This window comes from Garra rufa, chromosome 2 (genome assembly GCF_049309525.1).
Source record: "Garra rufa chromosome 2, GarRuf1.0, whole genome shotgun sequence".
Classification (NCBI taxonomy): domain Eukaryota; kingdom Metazoa; phylum Chordata; class Actinopteri; order Cypriniformes; family Cyprinidae; genus Garra; species Garra rufa.
The window spans coordinates 55,279,369-55,296,957 of record NC_133362.1 but is presented as its reverse complement, the minus strand read 5'-3'; positions in this window follow the sequence as shown (position 1 = coordinate 55,296,957).

Genomic DNA, 17,589 nt, shown 5'->3' with positions numbered 1-17,589 from the left:
GGCAATGTCATCTCTTTTTTCATGCCCCCGTATTAGAAAAAAAAATGAAATGAAATAAAGCGGTCCAAATAATGACCCCCTGTAATGTGTAGCATTTAAGATATTGGGAGACTTTAGCTCGTGGCGGGTCAATCTGGTATTTCATGGAGTATTTCATGGAGAACTTATTTGACAGGGCCTCCACAGGCTTTCTGTGGACGGCACAGTAGTAAGTCATATTTCATAACTACAGTGGTTTTATGGACACATTTCTACAGTACAGTGCTCAGGGAACACTACCCAGCAGTTCTATGTACATTAGATCACCTAAAACGGCTTAATATGCTTAAAAATGCACTGTCCACGGAAAGCCTGTGGAGGCCCTGTTAAGTAAGTTAGAGGTGGGATGTTCCCTCTTGTGTGGTCCGCTTCTGTGGTCAAACATCAATTAATACACTAAAGAACTTATTGAGGTGGCTCCCCCCATCCTCCTGAAGGACCCTGAGGTGTTAAACCCTCAGAATTCCACTGACCACGAACAGCCTGTTTTTTATAATGAGGCCAGCGCAGGAACGTAGGTTTCAGCTTGATAGCACGTCCAGAAGCTGAGATCTGGATGTCCCACGTATAATCTATCCCATTATAAAAAATAGGCTGTTCGTGGTCAGTAGAATTCTGAGGATTGAGCATCTCTGGGTGCTTCAGGAGGAGGCTAGGAGCCACCCAATAGCTTTCTTGGTGGATTCTTTGATGTCTGACCTCAAAAACGGACCGCACAAGAGGGAAAGTCCCACCTGTAACTTACTTGACTGGGCCTCCCAACTTATTCAATGGAAGTTTTACAGGTGTCTCGCAGTCAAGGGGGTCTTTTTCAGCCGATCGAGCAGATACGGACACGGAACTTTGGGGGCCGCCCCGGGGGACCGTGACGTGCCGTATATGTCAATTTTGGGCCGATCGGCCAACGTCCACGAAGCGCCTATAAAAAGTCAATGGAATAAGTTGCGCTTGTCGCCGCCCCCCCCTTCGGCCCCTGGGTGTCTGAGGGGCTGCAAAACAGCCCTCGTGCTCTGCTGTCCACGAAACAACTGTGAAACTGCATGGGATAAGTGGTATGTGGGATGCTCTGCCGTTCGGCCCCAAACTTGGCCTGCCGGTAGTCACTGGGGACCAGAAAGACCCTCAGGGATGGAGAAAGCCGAATTGCGTATGGATCATGCTGAACTGCCGAAACGCGCACTTAGGAAGGAAGCAGAAATTTCAAACTCTGGACTGCAACTCGGGACGCCCTCGGCTACCCTCGTGTCGAATTTCGAGGTCCTGCGATCTTTCGGGACCGATTTAGAGTGACCTCTCTCTGGGACAAAAATAGGTGTTTAGCGGGCACGAAAGGCACCTCGCGGCCATGCCCATACGGTCGACCGGCCACGATAGTGGAAAGATGAAGTTTAGGTGGTTAGGGGTCAAAATAGGCACTCTGCAGGCTTCGAGGAAGACCGTGGCGAAGCTTAGGTGGTTAGGGGTCAAAACAGGCACTCTGCGGCACCGGGGAAGACCTTGGTGAAGTTTAGGTGGTTAGGGGTCAAAATAGGCACTCTGCGGGCTTTGAGGAAGACTATGGTGAAGTTTAGGTGGTTAGTGGGCGAAATAGGCGTTCCGTGGCACTGAGGAAGACTATGGTGAAGTTTAGGTGATTAGTGGGCGAAATAGGCATTTCGCGGCACTGGGGAAGGCTGTGGTGAAGTTTAGGTGGTTAGTGGGCGAAATAGGCTGTGAGGAAGACTAGGCGGTTAGGTGCATCCAAAGGCCTTTTGTGGCCTTCCTCGTGGCGCCAGGGTGCCCCTACAGGCGTCCGTCCGGAGCCTATGGCCAATTTGGTGGACTCACCAGCTTTTTTTATGTTTCAATGTCAAACGCTAACTTGAATGAAGGGTCAGGCAATTAACATTTATGTTAATCTCTTGCAGTTTTACTGAGAGAAATCTTGACAAAACAAGAAATGCTTCTAGACCAGCAAACTACAATCCTTCGAATTCTACAGTCAACACATCACCCAAGCTAATAATTTCAGATATTTATCGGGCATTTGGTGTCAACTAAATGTAACTGTAAAACACATTCAATTGATTGTTGTTACCTACCTGTTTAACTTTATTGAAATAGTCAGCAGTCTCGACTCTCGACCGATAGTTCACCTGCAGGACCTTTTTTCTGCGATCAATCTCTCTCTCCCTCTCTCTATAGAAAGCTTATGTCCTCTTGTGCTTGATGGAAAGTTAAAATAAAGTTAACGCCCATTTTATGGCATTTAGTTTTATATAATTTTGGCGTTTTTGTAAAGAATAACCTGCAAGATTTCAAACAACCATTCTTAAAAAAAATACAAATAGACTAAAATTGTTCATGATCTTATTTGATACTGGAATGATGGAACTTGCTTAAAATTTTTGACTGGGTATAATGCTGCATTCCAGGCAACCTGTTACTTGTGTTTTTCCAACCTTCTTCCTGTGAAAGTGCACTGGAACGGCAGTCAAACCCATGACTTCCCACTCGTAAACTCATACAAGATCAATGTACTCCCAGTTCCCCCGCGAAACCACTATGTCAGCACCTACGGTTGCAGTGTTTATGCAAGTGGTACACAGTAAAAAAAAAAAGACTTTAGGACAATATAACGTTGCAAACAAATTAATAATAATGTAAAAATAATAAATGCGCTCAGGCAGTTTGGGGTGACCTGTTTGCAATCCCCAGTTCGTTTGTCCCGCACCTGATCCCTGTTATCCTCCACTATTTGAGTCTGTTTGTTTGTTCAGTTATCAGTCGGAGTTGTGAATCCTGTTGTCATTTTTATGTGGTTTTTCCGTTGATGTATATTGTTTGATTTACCTGTTTTGTTCCATTGGACTTATTAAATCATATTTACACTCTTTCTTTGTGTGGCACCATCCCTCTGTCACCCTGAGTACGTTACACCTACATCTTGCAGCATAATACTTCTGCTTGGTTCATGTCTTCTATAATCTGGGTCTTACATAAATAAATAATTACACAGGGTTGCACAATTTTGGGAATATTCAGGTGGACTCAATGGGAATTAATGAAGGGTGTTGACATTTAGGCTAGAAACAGAAGTAAACTGCCAGGTATGTTTACACATATGATAAAAATGTTTTGGTGACAGAAGCTTCCACAAACAGAACGACGGTCACAAGATGAGATACAGATAATAAAAAATAATAAAAACAAGTGCATTACAATATATACAAAAAATATTTAAAGCAAAATAGAAAAAAATAATACACAATATATTAAGTACAAATGCATGGAAATGTAAATAATGTGTGTTATATATACATTTTAATAAAGTGTTGTCTATTGTAAAACTGTTCAAGAGATTGATTGCCTGAAGGAAAAAATGTTCCTGTGCTTGGCCGTTCTGGTGCTCAGAGCCCAGCAACAGTTTGACTAGGGAGTGTGCTGGGTGTGAGGGGTCCAGAGTGATTTGCCAGCCCTTTTACTCACTCTGGATTAGTACAGTTCTTGGAAAGTGGGTAGGGTCGTACCTGTGATTTTCTCAGCAGTCTGGACTGCACTGCAATCTCCTAAGGTCTGATTTGGTAGCTGAGGTTGTTATGAGTGCACATTCAGTGACTGAACCTTAGCTGGGCCTTTTTCACAATGGAGGTAATGTGAATGTCCCACTTCATGGTGGTGCCCAGGAACCTGAATGTCTCCACTTACAGTGCTGTCCATGATGGTGAGTAGGGTGAGTGTTGAGCTGTTCCTCCTGATGTCCTAGATCATCTTCACTGTTTTGAGCATGTTCATCTCCAGGTTGTTGTGACTCCACCAGACTATATAGCTAGCTTTTCAAACTTCTGTTGTTAAGCCAACTTTCTTTTTCTGAATAAGGCTTAGTGTGATGTCATCTGTCAGAGGCTGACTTGACAGAGGGGTCAGTAGATGTGCGTTACAAGGAGAAGAGCGCAACACACATATGTGTCCTGGATGAGAATTATTACTAAAAGTTTATATAACCTTAAGACATCCAAGAGTCCTAGTGAGACGTTCAGATATTGAACCTGTTTTGTACATCCATAAGACATCCAAGAGGGTCCCCGTTAGAGGTTCAGATATTGGACTAGAGTTGAATGCCAACAGACGTACAAAAAATGTCCCCGTTAGACATTAGATACTGAACCAGATTTGCACATCCACAGACATACAAAAAATATCCCTGTTAGACGTTAGATACTAAACTAGATTTGCACATCCACAGTCCTCCACAGGGGTTGAGTGAATAAGGGTTGAGGGTTCTCCACCCTCAATACCACAACTGAGGTGAGACCCCTGAGCAAGGCACAAAACCCACTACTGTCTGTCTGTCTGTCTGTGTGTCTCTGTCTGTGTGTGTGTGTGTGTGTGTGTGTGTGTGTGTGTGTGTGTGTGTGTGTGTGTGTGTGCGTGTGCGTGTGCGTGTTCAATGCACACGCACACGCACACACACACACACACACACAATGATGGGTTAAATGCAGAGCACAAATTCCAAGTATAGGTCACCATACTTGGCCACACGTCACGTCATTTTCACTCTGAAAAAAAAAACACAAGTAAAAGAGACGTAATGTCTTGTAGCAATTTAAGTAAATGTCACTGCTGTGATTGGCTAACTTCATCACACCATAGTCACGCCCTCCTTTACAGCATGTCATGTTTAGATATTCAAGTTGGCAAGCAGTGTGATAGAGTTCTATATGTTTGAGCCTGAGGCAGAGGAAACTGAAACAAAGCAAAACGTCTAGGTTACGAAGGTAACCCTCATTCCCTGAAGGAGGGAACGGAGACGTTACATATGGGAACTCGGTTGAGAGTCCAATAATCTCTGAGCCTTATTCAAAAGGCCAATGAAAAATTGGCAAGTGGCACTTGCATGCCAAGCCACGCCCCGTACATACGGATATATAAGATGGCGGCATGCAGCTAGTCATTCAGGTTTTTGCTGAGGAGCCGGATCAAGCCGGCGTCAGCGCGACGTGAGGGTCGTGGCAGGGGATGTAAGGGGATCTCCATTCCCTCCTTCAAGGAACGAGGGTTACCTTTGTAACCTAGACGTTCCCCTTCAGTCGTTTCACTATGACATTACATATGGGAACAGACCCTATGGAACAGGCCACGACAGTGACGCCGCGTTATGCACAACCCATGGGTTGGGGGGGCGGAGCACATAAATTTCTAACATGTGGAAACGAGAATAATTCAATATATCCATAAAACTTTTAGGGATATAAGAGGGAAACAGCGGTCTTCTCCGCTGGAATACTGAAAAATATAGCCACAACCTGCGGGGCGAAGGAGACCCAGGCAGGATCACAGTCAGGGACTACTCAGCATCTAAGCCTGACTGCGGGGCATGGAGAACCCAGGGTTCGCCGGAGGGAACATTCTGGGAAATGGCGCACGGATCCACGTGGGAATGGCGCAGCAAGCCAACACCAGCCGTCCTCCCGCTCACCTGAAGTCTTATGTTAAGACACGGGAGGATACGGCCTCTAAGCGGAGGATGTAGAACCTAGCAAAGGTATTAGGTGTCGCCCAGCCGGCAGCTCTACAGATATCTGCTAGTGAGGCGCCATGAGCCAACGCATAGGATGAGGCAACACTCCTAGTGGAGTGGGCACGAACACCTAAGGGGCATGGCTCTCCCTGATATAAGTAAGATAGGGAGATGGCATCCACCACCCAATGGGCCAACCTCTGTTTGGAGACAGCCTTCCCTTTCTGCTGACCTCCAAAGCAGACAAAGAGCTGCTCGGTGCTTCTGAAGTGCCGAGTATGTTCTACGTATATGCGCAGAGCACGAACAGGGCATAGCTGGGGCAGAAGCTGGGTCTGCCTCCTCCAGGGGCAGAGCCTCCAGGGGCAGAGCTTCCAGGTTCACCACCTGATCGCGGAAGGGCATGGTGGGAACCTTGGGCACATAACCGGTCTCAGGACGTGAGAATCTCCGGGCCCAAACTCGAAGCACGTTTCGCTGACAGAGAAGGCTTGTAGGTGCCCTACCCTCTTGATGGAGGCCAGAGCAGTCAGGAGCGCTGTCTTAAGTGACAGAAATTTCAGCTCAACTGACGCGAGTGGCTCGAATGGGGCTTCCCGTAGGCCGCGGAGGGCGACGGAGAGATCCCAAGAGGATATGAGGTGCGGTCTGGGAGGATTAATCCTTCTCGCACCTCGCAGGAACCTCACGATGAGTTGATGCTTACCCAGGGATGTTCCATCCACTGCATCGTGATACACTACAATGGCAGCAACGTACACTTTGAGAGTCAAAGGGGACAGCCTGCGCTCCAACTTCTCTTGCAGGAAGGAAAGCACTACTGCAATCCTGCATCTCTGTGGGTCCTCTCCTCGAGAGGAACACCAGTCAACAAACAGACCCCACCTCAGTGCGTAAGCCTGCCACATAGAGGGGGCTCAGGACTGAGTGATAGTATTTATCACAGCCTGGGGAAGGCTGGCGAAGTCTGACGCGTCCCATCCAGGAGCCAGACATGCAGGTTCCACAGGTCAGGGCACGGGTGCCAAATTGTGCCCATCCCTTGAGAAAGAAGGTCTTTCCTCAAGGGGATCTTCCAGGGAGGGGCTGCCGCGAGGGAAATGAGTTCTGGAAACCAGGTCCGGGTGGGCCAGTGTGGCGCAACCAGCAAGACCTTCTCCTCGTCCTCCCTGATCTTGCACAGGGTCTGTGCAAGGAGGCTCACTGGGGGAAAGGCGTACTTGAGCCCCGGGGGCCAGCTGTGTGCCAGCGCGTCTCTGCCGAGGAAAGCCTCGGTCAGGGAGTAAAAAAGCTGGCAGTGGGAGGAATCGGGGGAGGCAAACAGATCTATCTGAGCCTGGCCGAAATGACTCCAAATCAGCTGGACTGTCTCGGGGTGGAGTCGCCATTCTCCAGGGTGGGTGGACTGGCGTGAGAGCTGATCCGCTGCATGGTTGAGTTCCCCTGGTATGTGAATGGCACGTAACGATTTCAGCCACGTTTGACTCCAAAGGAGCAGACGGCGGGCGAGTTGTGACATGCGAGGAGAGCGGAGGCCGCCCTGGCAATTGATATACGCCACAGTCGCAGTGTTGTTGGTACGAACAAGCACGTGCTTCTGGTGCAACGTCGGTCAGAAGCGACGAAGGGCCAGGAGCACAGCCAACAACTCGAGGCAATTGATATGCCACTGCAGTCGAGGTCCTGTCCAGGAGCCCGATGCTGCTTGCCCGTTGCATACAGCACCCCAACCCGTGGTGGAGGCATTCGTGTAAACCACGACGTGCCTGGACACCTGTCCCAGGGGCACTCTGGCCCGAAGGAAGGCAGGGTCTGAACACGGGATGAATAGGCGGCGACACTGCAGGGAAACGCCAATCCGGAGTGTGCAACGGTGCCATGCCTGTCTCGGGACTCGATCGTGTAACCAGTGCTGAAGCGGTCTCATATGAAGCAAGCAAAGTGTTTTAAGAGGGACCGTTGTCTTGTGTCTGAATAAGTCCAGACACTTCAGCACTGATTGTGCGCGTTCGTTCGTGAGGCGGGCTGTCATATTGACCCAGTCCAGCTCCACACCGAGAAAAGAGATCCTCTGCATTGGGAAGAGTTTGCTCTTTTCTCAGTTGACCTGAAGGCCCAGATGGCTGAGGTGCTGGAGCACCAGGTCCCTCTGTTCGCACAACAGATCTCACAAGTGAACTATGAGAAGCCAGTTGTCGAGATAGTTGAGAAAGCCTGACTGCCAAAGAGGGGTCAGGGCTGCCTCCGCGACTTTCGTGAAGACGCGGGGAGAGAGGGACAGGCTAAATGGTAGCACTTTGTGCTTACCTGGTTCCCGGGTTGGCGATATCAGGCTCCGAGTCCGGTTCCGAAGAGTGGAAGTGCTGCTCGAAAGGGGAACTTGGGGCCGAGGCCCCAGAGGTGAGGAAATTAGCTCTTTTTGTGAGAAAGTGGGTACCGCCAACCCATGGGTCGGCTGCGATATTTGAGTACACAGAAGCTCCCGGCCCTCCACCGGGAGTGGGGACGCTGATGTCATCATCCCCCGAAGAGCAATCTCCATCACCTCTGGGTTACCCGCGTCAGGGACGTTTCGCAGCTTTCTTGTGAGTATTCTTGGCCGGTCCCTGAAGCACGGGCGGCGCCGCTCTCCTTCAGCCAGCTCTGCGCCAGGCTTGCAGGATGGCCATGGCGTGCAAGGCCGAGGCAGCCTGTCCAGTGGCGTGATAAATGCGGCCCGTGCACCTCTGGGAAGAATGGAACCGGGAGGAGCGCGGCGGCCTCCCCAGGAACCAACCAGCCTAGAAGGATCAGCCGAAGACACTTGGGGTACCTCCAAACGATCCCCCTGTCGGCTCAGAGGAGCATAGCCGAGAGTTCGGCGTCCACCTCAGATGCAACAGCGACCATAGCGGGGCGCTGGCCGGCCGAGATGTCCGCTTCACCCTCAGACTCTCCCTCTGATGCTGTAATAGACATCTCCTCCTACTGCTGGAGCGCCAAAGGAGATGCTCAGCCCGGCTGGTGGGGAAGCGTACTGCTCTGGCAGCTCCACGGGATCAAGCTGAGGTACAGAAGGTCGCAGGGCTTGGGAAGCAGGCGGCACGTTCTGGACAGTGACTCGCAAGTCCCCCTCGTGTCTCGCCACGGCGGCCAAAAAGCATTGTCGGCTCAACGACCTGCCGCGGGACGACGAGGGGAGCCGTCTTGCAAAAGAGCGGTGGTGCTTCAACGTGACCATGGTCATGCGTACCCAATGAACGTACGAACCATCCGTGAAGGCTGCCTCAGTATGCTCTTGGTCCAGACATGTAAGGCAGCGTTCATGACCGTCTTGAGAGGTGAGGAAACTGCCACACCCAGTAGCGCACGGCCGGAAAACCATTCTGAAAAGCACATCACAGCCATGAGAAATTACTCTTTTAGTCCCGGTCTGCCCAGGGAGGAACCGCGGCACCACTGTGCACTCAGAGGGGCTCGCTCGCTGAAGAGCAGGAGGCTTGTTCTGGCCGTGAAAACTACGTTTACAATAATCCGGATACATTTGAAAACTGAGTTTTCGTTTTAAAACGCTCTCCGTCCACACTAGCGTTTCCAAGCGTTTTCCAAAAGTTCCTCATCCACATTGAAACGTAGGAAAACATCAAATTCGCCTTACTGCGCATGCGTAAAGCCTCCAAAATTATACAGACGTAATAAGTTTTCAAGCAATTCTTCTGCCGGGATAATTTACGGAAATATCTCATCATCCACTGACGCGTCTATATCGCGCTCATTCATATTTTATCTGAAAAGCAGTTGTCGTCATGTTTTGCAGGACAGCAACTGTGAGTAAATTTTCTGTCATCATTTTAGGACTGTAATTTGAAGAGTGTACAAAGTAAATCTCTTTAGCAGCAGTGTAACAGTGAATAGCACAGGCACAATTACTGGTGTAAACATATCTATTGGTACAATATGCGTCACATGACTATAAATATGCGTCACATGACTATAAATATGCGTCATTGTTTTCAAAAGCCTCTGTTTTCACAGTCCACACTACAACGTGAAAACAGCGTTTTCAAATTTATCCACTTTGGCCGGAGTTTTTAGAAATAATCGTTTTCTGTGATAAAACAGGGTTTTCGTGTAAATGAGAGGCCAAACCGCAGGGAAATATCTGCGTCTTCCCTTCGTGTAAACGGGGTCTGTAATAGTGTTAAACACTGGTTTGCGGTTTATTACAAACACACTGTAAGATGAAAAATAAATGTACTTACCTGCGCTGCCTCCAAGTATAAAATTCTTGCCGCTTCATCTTTCAATTAAAGATTTAATATTTTATCTGTTTAAAAACAGATGCATGTTTAGAATAATTCACAAAAACTCTGTGAAGAACAAGTGAAAACTTTCAGTTGCTCAGGCATCCAATTCTTATGCTGGGATCTTTAGAAAGGCTGTGCAATGTTTGGACATGCGGTTTAATTTTCATCCACTAACAGAACAACATCTGAGTTTTGCAGTCTTACTTAACATCTTTTATCCAACAGCCGTATGGCTCATGTGATGAACATACATACATTGTTCAGAACCTCCTGCATCCAATATGACGGAAGAAAAGGAAGGGACAGTCACTATTTAAATTGGGGAATTAGTTTTGAGTTCTGAAACTTGCAGTGTGTTTTTATTTTAGAGTAATGTCTTATACACCAATGAGCCACAACATTATGACTACATGCCTGCTACGGTTTTCGTCCAAAACAGCATTTATTAAAATTTGAGTGACTTGTGCCACAGTTGACCTTCTGTTGGCTCGAACCAGATTGGATTTCCTTTTTTAGTGTCATACATTGATGGCCCTTTGTGGCCAGTTTGCAGTTTGTCCCTCCTCGGGCCACTATTGGTAAATTCTTACCACTGCTGACTGGGACAAACCCACAAGCGTTGCTGTTTTAGATATACTTTGACCCAGTCGCTTTGCCAAACCAACGTGACCCTTGTCAAAGTTGCTCAAATCTTTATTTCTGCCCATTTCTCCTGCATTCAACACATTGATTTTGAGAACTGATTGTTTGCTTACCACCTAATCTACCCAGACCATAATACAGTATGTGGCCTTATTAGATGATCAACAGTATTCACTTAACTTGACTGACTAATCATAATGTAAATATCAAAGTGTATGTGTTATGTTTTAGTTTGCGCAAGCCCTGCTTGACTGCAAAACATTGGTGGAGGGATATACCTCAGCGGAGTTACCCCAACTGAGGGCACAATTCTGCCACACTCTGTTTAGCTCTTTAGGTACCTGTATATAAAATATACAATTGTATAATTATACTTGTCTTAAATTAAATTACTAATTGTTTTTCCCCCTGCAGATAGAGCTATGAAGTGCAGTGTGTTGGGGTGTCCTAATGAAAGACAAGGTAATTATAAGTATACACTTGATGTTGTAATAAGTTGCAGAAACCCAACCATTGTTTCATTTTAGGTGTGCTGTCCCAAATGTGGTGTGCACAGCCATTTGAGATGCCAGCGAACACCTTGTGTCATCTGTGTGATCTGCAATCGTAAGTCATTTTAATTCCAAGAAGCAGCAGCTGTTCAACACACTGTGTACTGTAACGTGTACAGGCTAAAAGAGCAAGTAGTTCAAACTCAAACAAATAGAAAACATGTATTTAAAAAGGACTTGAAATTGACAGATTAAATTGGGGTAGTTTTATGTGCATGTTAATGTATGGGTTTTGTTGCAGTTTCCAGATTAAATGGCCACTGAGAAGCACTTAAAGCTTTTAAATTCAAAATTAGTCAATAATAGAGAAAGAGATTAGATAATAATACTGATCTGTATTATGTCGGAACTGTTAGAATATTGTATGTAATATATCCCAGTACAGTGTCATTGTAACAATGGAGGTCTGGAGACTGACATGTGGATCCATATGCAAGGCTTTATTAAAAGACGCAGTCAAGACAGGCAGGGGTTGAACACCAGCAGACAGAAACAACAAGGGAAATCCGAAAGAGTAATCCAGTTATACAGGCGAAGGTCAAAATCCAGGGTGAGCAGTCCAAAGTAATAAATGGCAAAACTATGAAGCTAGGAAAACTAAGACTAAGAAACTGAACTGAACTGAGACAAGGCTAGAAAAAAAACAAAGGAACTCAGACAAGGATGAACACTAGGAGACTAAGGTTAAATACTAAACAATGATAAATGCTAACAACGATCCGTCCACATAGAGGGGGAAGGGAAGGCTTTATACCAAACACTAGGGGTCACATGACAAAACTAACCAATGGGGAACGGACACATGGAACAGGGAAACCAATCAGAAACACATGGTAGGTTGAGAGAACACATAACATAAACTGAGTCCGGGATGGAGTGCCCTCTACTGGAGATGACGTGCACTCCAGCTGGTGATTGTGACAGTCATATAGTTTAGTATGATGTTTTCTGTATTTTTTTTCTCATGAAATTATTTTTCCATTATTCATACGAATGCTTTAAGACACATGTCAGTCAATTCACCACATGAATCTGCAGATCTTCTTATATCCCACATTTGTTTCTTTACATTTTCATACGTATTGTTTCCCACTCGCATTCTTTCTCTGGTTCACATGCATATTCAATGGTCTTTTGCATTAGGGCATTTATCTATCCTTTATAATAGTCTTTTAAACAGGATTTCTTGGAAATAATTCCTTTCACAACCATAAAGCCAGCCATGTTGTCACTGACACACTGCTTTGCCAGAGATCCATGGCGTCGTAAACAACTTTCTTGTAGGACTTGTCCAGTAGCTTTTCCCTCATTTCTTGCTACTTTGCAACGATAAATGGCTCATCTCTTAATTATTGCTGGATAGCTCCTGTAGTTCTTTAAATCCTCAGAAAGTTGTTGGATTTTAATCCGCAGCAGCATAGAGTGAAATCTATAATGGTCTGAAGATTGGGTTTGAAGAGGTTGTGGCACAGCAGGTCAAAGCGCAAGTGAAAATGGTATGCAGTAGGCAAAAGGCAGGTATGTTGCAGCTGACTTGGATGATTTGTTGCCTTGGATGATTTGATTTAGCCTAACGTCGTAATGATATGTATCATTAGATTAATCAGGTATGTGGCAACCCAATACTTGTATTTGAAGTTCAAAATCATTACCGGTGCGCAATGAATTCTGGAATACTGTAGGCTCTAAAGGATACATCTGTTAAATCCTTCATTTCATGAGAAAGGAAGAATGCATTTGGAGGCCACGCTTGAAGGTAGCTTCGAACTGGGGCAGCCTTTGTCACGGCGCGGTGATGCAAGGACGCATTCTCTAATGGGATGTGGCAAACCCCATTTTTTCTTACCTGGCCGTGGTCTTGGCTGAGGCTAAAAGACAACACAACCCAGGAGGATATATATATATATATATATATATATTAGGGATGTAACGGTATCAAAACTTCACGGTACGGTAATACCTCGATATGAATGTCACGGAATCATTTCTTGAATGTATTTATTGAATCATTTACAGGAAAAACAAAACTAATGAAGAGACTCGAAAAAAGTGCTAGAAGTGCTTATTAAACAGTTTACATGAACACTGAACATATCAATGGCATACAAATTAGCCATCTATCACTTTGAAACAGGAACTTCCATTTTAATGACAAAAAAATTATTAAACCATGTAAAAAAAAAAAAGTTTCAATTTAGTATTCTTGAAAACTCAGAAAAAATAAAAATAGCAGCCTACTTATTGCAGCTGGCCCATGTGCTGAATGAGTATTTGAGAACACTCCCCTCATTCACACACACACACACACACACACACACACACACACACACACTCACTTATTCAGACAGAGACAGGTTTTTTTTTAAAGGAAATCTAGTATTTTAACATTATCTGGTAAAAGCTGGGATCTCGGGGCATTTACAATGTCCCCTGCAACAGAAAAAAACCCTCTCACTTGGGACCAGAGTATGTGAGCGGAGTGGAGCGGCAACAATTTCCCCTCCGTGCTCTGTGCATTTAATAATCGCTCCGCTCCGGGTTCACAATTTTCCGCTCCCGCTGCACTCCTCGCTCAATGATGTCAGAAACACCGCTCCGCGTCAAAAAAAATTCAGAAATAATGTTTGAAATATAACGGTCCTGTTCATAACACATATAAAAAAATAGATAAAAAATAAAAAATAAAATAACAGGAGAGTTTGGAACACTAGTGTGCAAACTTTGTTCCTACCACATACCAAGCTAATAACATCAGCAGCATTAAAAGAGTATAATTGCTGCTTTATGCAGTGCAAAGTTTGTAATGAAAATAAAAATACATTTTCATCAGTTATTTTACTTATGGATCGCTGCATTTCTTACAGATTTCTGCTCATTCGAAATCGGAAACATTACATTTGTTTTAATGCATTAACAGAGTGATTGCGTGTGAATAAGTGCTGTACCTGTTTAAATGATGCTTTCACCTGAAAATATTAAGTATCTAGAAAGAACAAACTTGTGAACTATAATTTACCGCTCATATGATGTCCATTGCCGTCATCACAGCCTTCACATTATTTCTGATTTGAGTGATTCATCTCTATCAAGCGAAATATGTTTAGCATGTGAATTCCTGCTTAATATGCAGTTATATTACGGACCGTTGGCATGAATTGGTCTCATGATGGAGCGGTGGCAGATCGGTCTGGAGCGAGTTAAAACCACGACGCTCCGTCTTTTCAAAAATCCCCTCCTCACTCCATTCAGAATCACAACAGACCGCAAAGGATGATGGCCACGCCTGGGCTGATGGGAATTGTAGTTCCCGATACCTCCCGTTCGCTCCATTCGCACGAGCAAAGTTTTCTCAGAAGACCTTTCGTTTTATCGAGTCATGCGACCACGGTAGTCTCGAAAAAATTTGCTATTGCGGTACGACGGTATTTACAATACCGTTACATCCCTAATATATATATATATATATATTAGGGGTGGAGCCGAACCCGAATACGGTATTCGGAAAGGCACAAATAGCGTGTTTTTAACGAATACTTATTTCGAACAAATACCTTAATAAATATTTGTATTCGGGAACAAGAAAAACTTTCTATCAAAAAAGCTGCGTTTCCTCAGGAGACCGCAGTCAGTGTAACTGTTAAAAGAGGTGACTGACACAGGCTGCTCCACACAGCAACAGAGAAGACTCGGCTGGGTGAAAAAAGACTTCACTGCGTCACTATTTTTGATGAATACATTTCTGTACCTTAACTGGGTTTATAACTTTGGGAAGCAGAGTTTGATCGGGAGATTATTCTATTAGGGGCCGTTCAAATGCGCGCTAAAGTTCGTCGTTATTTCAAATGTAGAAGCGCGGTATGCGCGCTCATAATTAAAGCAACGCTCACACGGTGCTATGCGCTCGTTTTTTCCAGGCGTGTCCGCGCCGCATCGAGATAAATATTCTATATATTATCTTTGGATAAATACATCTCAACTTTTCAGAATGCCATATGCGCACGCAGGTCATATGACAAGAACCAACAAATCAGCTTCACCCTTCCCTTATACCGTTGAAAAAACAGCCAAGTTGGAGGAACAGCTGATCTGTACATGAATAACCATTTTTAAAGACATTGAATAGCAGAGCTAATGCAAGCGATTTTTAATGCTGGAAATCCATTTATGCTTTGCTGAAACTTCCGAGTCGTCATTGAGTGATCAGGTCATGGTTGCTTAGCAACGGCAGACGCCACAAGAAAGAAGTTATTTCAGAAGAAGAAAATTTTTTATTTTTATTTTAATTCTGTCTGTTCAGCATCCTCCAACAAGGACTGGTGGTGGTGGGGTTCATAATGTTCATAATGGTATTTTATTAGTTGGTTTAACCATGGATGAGGTAATGGTTGTCATGTTATTTTTTTTTTCAATTAGGTTCCTTGTTACATATTCAAAAACATTAACCAATATTGCATATCAATAATTATTATAATGGATATAATTACAAAATTCTTACACTATAACGTAAATTAAAAGTTAAGCGCACAAAAAAACAGGATTTTTACACTTATTTTGAATTTTACTCGAATACAAATACAAATACTTTTCCCCCTCAACAAATACAAATACAGATACAAATACCGGCTGCTTTGCACACCCCTAATATATATATATATATATATATATATATATATATATATATATATATAAATAGCTATTAATAATTCTGGCTTCATAGTTCTTTTTCATTTATTTTAGGAAATGACAATTGAGGGTAGCAGCTCTCCTCTGGCATCAGTAGAGGTAATCAGGAACACCTGATGGCACAATTTTGGAAATCCTATAAAGGCTAGACCATCCCATTTTACAAATCTCTGTGCGAAGGACTTTTGAACTGGGAGATAGTATTTGTGTTCTTGTTAGCAATGGTTACCTTCAAATAAAGATGTGCAGCCATCATTGCTTTACATGCAAAATTCCACTAATTGTGATCAACTCTGAGGCAAGAATAGATGGCCATCAGTTAGGATTTGGCACAGAAGCTAGTATCCAGAGGTCCTACTTGCCTCAACACTCCTGCCTGGAAGTTTCTAGCATGCCTAGTAAGACCTTGGTTAGTTGGTTGGTTGGATTCAGGTGTATTTAATTGGTGTTGGAGCCACACTTTACTGGTAGTACATTAAAGGGATTAAATGATGAGACACAAAGCACTTTAAGAACTTATGTTAATCATTATTATATATCTATATTTTTGTACCTTAACCATTGATTTTTATGCATTTCTTTTTTATAAATACACATTTGTAATGTTTTTTGTTTGTAAATATTTTCTAAATATTAAATCAATCTAAAGTCATGCTCTAATCACTGAGCTGACATACATTTGCTGATCACAAATGGTTACATAAGATATCTAAGAAATAATAAATATTTATACATTTGTTGTATAAATCTAAATGTTTAAATGTGATCATCGTATTAGAACTGCTTGCTTAACAGGTGATGTGATGTCTTCTATGCAGAACACCAGTTATGAGGCAATCGTGAACAAACTCATTGCGCTAAATACAGGCGTTATGATTCATCTACTGTAAATTTAAAAAAAAAAATACACGTGTTTATGATTTTTTTTCTATTCTTTTTGCCGACAGCACAAACTCCATCACACACCCGAAAGCAAAGACAAAAAAAAGAGACACTCCACTGAGGAGGAAGAGGCTGAAGAGGGGAGGAATGTTTCTCCACCAAAAACTCCATCACACGCCTGAAAGTGAAGACAAAGAAAAAAGAGAAAGTCCACTGAGGAGGAGGGGGAGGATTTTTTTTAATCATCATCTAGATTTGTGAAAATGGGGGTAAAAACTTTTATTTGTTCTAACTAAAGAACAATTTTATTTTATACCCGTTTCTTTCTCATTATTTACACAAACAAAGCAGTCATCAGATTAATAAGATTTGTAAGAGTTTTTTAATCATCATCATCATCTATATTTTAAAAGATTTTATTACTTCATGAAAACGGGAGTAAAAAAAAAACTCTGTATTTGAACTAGCTTGTTTAAGACAGCTTCTTAACCGTTACCCAACCGTTACAACTGCTGATACCCATGACAACAGCAACATCGACTGCCAGACACCCATGGAACGTGATTGTGACCGCACAGATTCATGCTCCACCACAAAGATCTAGTCTTGTCCCGAATGGTATGTATTAATAATCATACATGCATATCTGTACCATATCCACTTTAAAATCTTGTTTTATGTTGTTGTTGTTTTTTTCATTCTAGATAACATTTCAGGTTTTGCTAGGACTATACCACCACCTCAAGCATTTGCTAGTTCTGGTGTTAGGAGGCAAGCACAGTTATCCAGATCTCGACGGGTAGACCAGAATGCCACTGCGGCTGTGCAGCTTTAACCTCATGCACAAAATACTGGAAGGCCCAGTGACCACCATGTGATACCTAACACACCCGAACGAAAACGTCCAAGACAATCAAATGGTGAGTATAGAGGAATCAAATTAAATTATTATTATTATTATTGAAATAGTTATAATAATTATTATTGTACATTCTGACAGACG